Source organism: Benincasa hispida, chromosome 2 (assembly GCF_009727055.1).
Source record: "Benincasa hispida cultivar B227 chromosome 2, ASM972705v1, whole genome shotgun sequence".
NCBI classification, from domain to species: Eukaryota; Viridiplantae; Streptophyta; class Magnoliopsida; order Cucurbitales; family Cucurbitaceae; genus Benincasa; species Benincasa hispida.
In genome coordinates, this window is record NC_052350.1 from 46,103,734 (window position 1) to 46,110,336 (window position 6,603).

The window sequence follows — 6,603 nt, forward strand, 5'->3', positions numbered from 1 at the left end:
TGGTCCCCTCGGTAGCTCAAGGGGATCTAATGAGAATCGGTTTTTGGATTAATGTGAATTGTTCAAATTAATTGAGAAAATTAATTATATATGATATAATTAGGTTAAATTAATTATATATGATATAATCGTTATAACATATTTGATACACTATAATATAAAGTTTATTTGGGAGGAAATAAATATTTGAATATGATTCAAATATTAATTATATGAATTGGGTTAATATTATTAAATTTAATATAAATGTGATTTATATTAAATGTCAGTAGTGAGAGAAAAGAAACTATAGGTTATATTGTATATGATACAATATTAAAACTATAGGTTAAATGTTATATTTGATATAACATATAGTTTAATATATAATTAGAATAATAAGGTAGTTATCATATAATATAATATATATATATATTTGGAAATATAATTTAATTATATTTAATTATTAATGGGAAGGAGTTACAACTCCCTCCCCGTTTTCTTTTCCCACTTTCACGAAAGTGGAAACAGCTTTTTCTAATTTGGATAGCTTTCTTTCTGCAAACTTGTTGGAATAATATAGAGAAGGGTGTGATTTTTTATAGCCTTCTCTTTTCCTCTCAATTATTCTCTCCTTCCCTCAAACCTTCAAACTAGCCAGAGCACTCACTTCTCCTAGGTTTTCTACATGAGGATACTGAGGTCGCCGTTCATGGTGGTGTTCGAAGGATTCATTGAAGATCATCTTCAAAGGTAAAGGTTTATGAAACCCTAATCTATTTCTTTCTTTTTCATAAGCATGCTATATTTTTTGTGTTAAATGCATAATTGTTTTTCTTTTCTGTAAAAATTTATGTTTTGTAAAAGAATTGGGATTTGGAGATCCGCTTCCGCTCAAGGGTCCCTTCAATGTGGATCCTTCACATACCCCACGTAATTATTGTCACATGCCAAACTCTTTTTTTTCTATTTTTTTTAAATAACTTTGAATTTTGTTTTTTTTCATGTTCCATTTGAAGTTTCCCATTTTGAAATAGAGCCAATGAATTAAGATGATTTTCGGTTTTTTTTTTCTCCTTAACCTTATTGATAGAAAGAAGGTTATAAACATCTGTCTTTCCATTTTCATAATGGAAGTAATACACTTTATCACTGAATTTTAGTTGATAACAGTTAGTACTTTAAAATTTCTGACATGTTAGTATCTTTTGTGAAAAATAATATTAATCTTTAATGAATTCTTTTACACATGTTGCGATAAACTAATAGAGGATCAAAATTTAGTATAAACCATAGAGACTAAGGGTATGTTTGGTTTAATTTTTCAAGTATTTTATTTTGAAAATAAGTCATTTTAGAAAAAATTGAATTGTTTGACAGCTGTTTAAAATAACTTTTGAAACACTTTTACAGTGTATTTCAAACAAATTTTATCACGAGAGTTTAAATAATAATGACTTTATCGAAGAAAAAAAATCTCTAGTCCATAAAAATGGGGCCCAATTCATTTTGTAGCAAAAAAATTATACTTAATTTTGATGAGATTTTTCATCAAAGAGACTAAGTTGTTACAAATGTCAAAGTATATGGACTAAAATTGTTACAAATATGCATGTACAGGGACTAAATCATTGTCGACTAGTTTAGGGACTTAATTATTATTTCTATGAAAGTTTAGGAACCAAACTTATGTTCCTTTTCTGGCAATTCAATAATCAATATAAGTCTACATTTCAGTTTTTAATTCTATTTCAATCGTTCATAGCAATTCAATCAAATTTTCATCGCACGATTTCTTTCGGATTAGAGTTTACATCTTGCTTATTACACATATTGAAATTTCTCACTAATTGGGGCAAATGGTTATCCGATATTATATGTTCTTAGCTATAAATATCGATTATTGATTGTGTATCAATATGTGTCTATATTAGCGTCTTTGCTTGTATTTATCAATACCAAATCAGTACCATTTCCATGTTTACATGTGTAAGATTTATTGAATCGTTAAAGTGTAAATATGGATATTGATTTGGATATCAATATTGTGTTAGAAATTTCCTAGAACTCGCAGTTCGTAAATTTCATGTTAAACATTCTATTTATCAATAAATTGTTATTGAGTATCTTATTCGATAAAGTTAATGATATTGCATTCTATTATAAAAATCCAATAAACATATCCATGTCTATAGTATGAATACGTTAACTTTATGTGATGGCATAAACAGGATCTTAAAGCTTGCTTCAATCCATAAATGGATCATTTAAGCTTACAGACTTTCTGTTCGTATCCTTGTTCAATGAACCCTTCTGGTTGAGACATAAAAATACTTTCATCAAGATGGCCATTCAGAAAAGTTTTCTTGACATCCATTTGCCATATTTCATAGTCATAATGTGTGGCAATGGATAAAAGTATTCTTACAGATTTTATCATGGTAACAGAGAAGGTTTCTTCATAATCAACCCAGTCTCTTTGGGTAAAACCTTTTCCCACAAGTTTAGCTTTGTAGGTTTGCACCTTGCCAGTTTGGTCTCGTTTTCTTTTGTAGATCCATCTGAAACCTATAGGTTTAATCCCATGTGGTTGATCTACAAGTTCCTAGATAGAATTGAAGTACATTGACTCCATTTCAATGTCCACGGCTTTTATCCACTATTCCCTATTAACATCTTCCATTGCCTTTTTAAAGATTAATGGATCCTCTAGACATCATCATGTATGATGTTTTGAGTTTCTGTTAAACCCATATAGCATTTAGATTGCTAAATAACCCTCTCACTACGTTGAGGCATACTCAACTCTTGAGAAGGACATGACAGGGCAACAACAGTTATTGATGGACCAGCTTAATCAACAACTCTTGTTGATTTTTCTGTAGTATCTTTAGTCATTTTTTGAAATATTAGTTTACTGCAAGGTTGATGATTTTTAATATGATCTTCTTCCAAGAATGTAGCATTTGTCGATACAAACACTTTATCTTCTTGAGGATCATAGAGCAATCCTCTTTTTGTTTCTTTTAGGTATCCTACAAAGAGGCATAACTTCGAACGTGTTTCCAATTTCTTAGGATTTTGTACTAACACGTTTGTTGGAAAAACCCAGATACGAAAATGACTTAAACTACATTTGCTTCCTTCCAATAACTTATATGGTGTTTTTGATGAGGGAACAAGTTAAGAATATATATCGTAGTCTATACTGCATACCCCCAAAAGGATTGAGGTAACTGAGCTTAACTCATCATTGATCGGACCATGTCCAACAAGGTTCTATTTCTCCTTTCTATAATATCATTTTTCTGTGGTGTTCCAAGTGCTGTGAGCTAGGATTGAATTTCATGCTCTACTAAATAGTTTTGGAATTGTAAATCCATATACTCATCACCTTGATCAGATCGAAGTGTTTTAATTCTTTTACTTAACAAGTTTTTTGTCTCAATCTTAAATTCCTTGAACTTTTCAAGAGTTTCAGACTTATGACTTATTAAGTAAATGTAGCCATATCTAGAGTAATCATCAATAAAACTGACAAAATACTGATATCTTCCTCGTGCTTTTACATTCATTGAACCGCATAGGTCTGAATGTATAAGTTCGAGAGGTTCTTTGGCACGAAGACCTTTTTCAAAAAATATCTTTCGTCATTTTTCCCTCAAGACATGATTCACATGGAGGTAAAGAACTATCTTCTAACTAACTTAGATGATCATTTTTAACTAATCTCTCAATCCTATTGAGATTAATGTGACCAAGTCTGAGGTGTCAAAGATAGGCGTTAGGAGAAATTTTCGTCTTTTATTTTTCGTCTCAGTCGTTTTAAACATCTCTATATTTAGAAATGTTTTTTTCTTCAGTTGGTTTTAATATGTACAAGTTATTTTCGAGTCTTACAGAACAAATATAAACACCTCTTGAAAAAACAAACACTTCGTTAAATTCAAAAGATATTCTGTATATGTTTTATTGCAGACAAGAAATGGAGATTAATTTGCTTTTTTATCTTAGATACATGATATACATTTCTAAGTAAGATGAAAGATTCTCCAAAAAATAGCTTGACATCTCTCATTGCTTGAGCCAAAATGACTTCTCTTGTTCCCACCTTGAAAGTCATTTCTTATTCAGAAAGTTGTTTCCAAGAACTAGTTTCCTGTAGAAAAGTGCAAACATGATTAGTGGTGCCCGAACTAATATCCAGGTTAAGTGAGCATTCTGCCCAGGAGCGTCGCGACCCTGTTCATCGTAAAGCTAGTTTACGCCATTTTAGGATATAGAGTTGTCCAGCACACGTGCTTGAAGCTAATCCTAAGAAATTGGAACCTCACTCAAAATTGTTCCTATTTGTAGGCTACCTCAAATGACTCAAAGGAACGAGAGGTGGTTACTTCTATGAACTTGAAGATAATAAAATGTTTGTGTTGACAAATACTACATTTTTAGAAAACGATCATATTAGGGAGTTCAAACCACGCAATAAGATAGTATTGAATGAACTCTCTAGCGAAACTATTGAACCATAAGAGTTGTTGAATGGCCAAGTACACCAACAAGAGTTGTTGATATTAGTTCATCTAGTAGGTCACATCCACTTCAATCATTGAGAGAGCCTCGACGTAGTGGGAGGGTTTCAAACCCACCTATTTGTTATGATCGTCATATCTGATGGTGACATTGAGGATCCATTATCTTATAAGAAGAAAATGTAGGATGTAGACAAAGATGAATTGATCAAAGCTATAGATCTTGAAATGGCGTCTATGTACTTCAATTCAATCTACGATCTTGTAGATCAACCTGATGGAGTAAAACCTATAGGTTGTAAATAGATCTACAATAGGAAAATGGGTGCTAATGGTAAGGTAAAAACCTTCAAGGTTAGACTTGTGGCAAATGGTAATACCCAGGTTGAGAGAGTCGACTATGAGGAGGCTTTCTGACCTGTTGCTATGTTAAAGTCTATCTGGATACTTCTGTCCATTACCGCATATTATAACTATGAGATTTTTCAAATGGACTTTAAGACTGCCTTTCTGAATGGTAATCTTGAGGAGACTATTTATATGTAGAAACCTAAGGGATTCATAACCCAACACCATGAGCAAAAGGTTTGCAAGCTTAATCGATCCATTTATGGACTGAAACAAGCTTCTCGATCTTGGAATATAAGATTTGATACTGTAATCAAATCTTATGATTTTGACCAAAATGTTGATGAGTCTTGTGTTTATAAGAAAATCATCAACATTCAGTAGCTTCTTAGTCCTGTACGTAGAGGATATCTGACTCGTTGGGAGTGATGTAGGTATACTGACTAATATAAAACAGTGGTTGGCAACACAATTCCTAATAAAAGAATTGGGAAAGGCGTAGTTTGTTCTAGGTATCAGATATTTAGAGATCGAAAGAAAAATAGACCGAACTATGTCCCCCCAGTAACTCAAGTACCATTGAAGCTTAAACCTATAGGTTCATAAGGTCCTCTCGGTAGCTCAAGTGAGATTAATGAGAATCAAATTAATTTTGGATTAATTTGAACTATTCAAATTAATTGAGTAAAATAATTATATATAATATAATTAATATAAATTAATTATATGTGATATAATTAATATAATTTATTTGATACATTATAATATAAAGTTTTATTTGAGAGAAAATAAATATTTGACTATGAGTTCAAATATTAATTATATGAATTTGATTCATATAAAAACTATAGGCTAAATTTAATATGAATTTGATTCATATTAAATACTATAATATAAACTATAGTTTATCTGTTAGACATAACATATAGTATAATATGTATTATATAATAAGTTAGTTATTATATAAATATATATTAATTAAATTTTAAAAAATAGTTTTTAAATTTTTGAATTAAAAGGAGAGAGTTATGAGAAATAACTTCCCTCCCCCTATTTCTCTTAATATCATGGAAATGGAGAGTTTTGGGGATGTGATCTTCTTCCTCACTTCTCATGCAGAAGACAGTCTAATCATTCCAATTGATCTCTCTAGAAAATGTTTTCTTCTTCTCAAAATTCTCTCGGTATCCCTCTGTCAAAATTATCACGAAACCAACCCCTATCGTGGATTCTCACTGCTATAAAGAATACCAAGGTAATCGTGTGGTGGTGTTCAGCCAATTAGGTTTTGGTATTACTATGTTTTGGGAGTTTTTGATCCATGGAAAGTACGAAGAGTTTGTGATCAAAGAGGAATTCGAGAAGATATAGTTTTTAAGGGCAAGTATTCACAAATCCCTTTAATTCTTCTTTTTTTTTTTTTTTTTTGTTAATAGCATGTTGTAATTTAAATGAAAATGTATCGTTTCCGTAATTTGAATTTCACGTTTCTGTCAAAATAAAAATTGGGATACAATCCCCTTCTGTTGCGGTTTTCACGCATCCTTCAATAGGCACGATGGTAGTGGTGGTGATGGGCTCAGAGGTATGCTCGATGGGAATGGTCCCGGTGAGGGAGGCATTGGCGTTAGGGTTGATGGGAGTGGTGTTGGAAAAGGTGAGAGTCGTGATTGTTATAGGCACGATGGCAGTGATGGTGATCAACTCAAAAGTATGCTCGATGGGAGTGGTCCCAATAAGGGTGGGA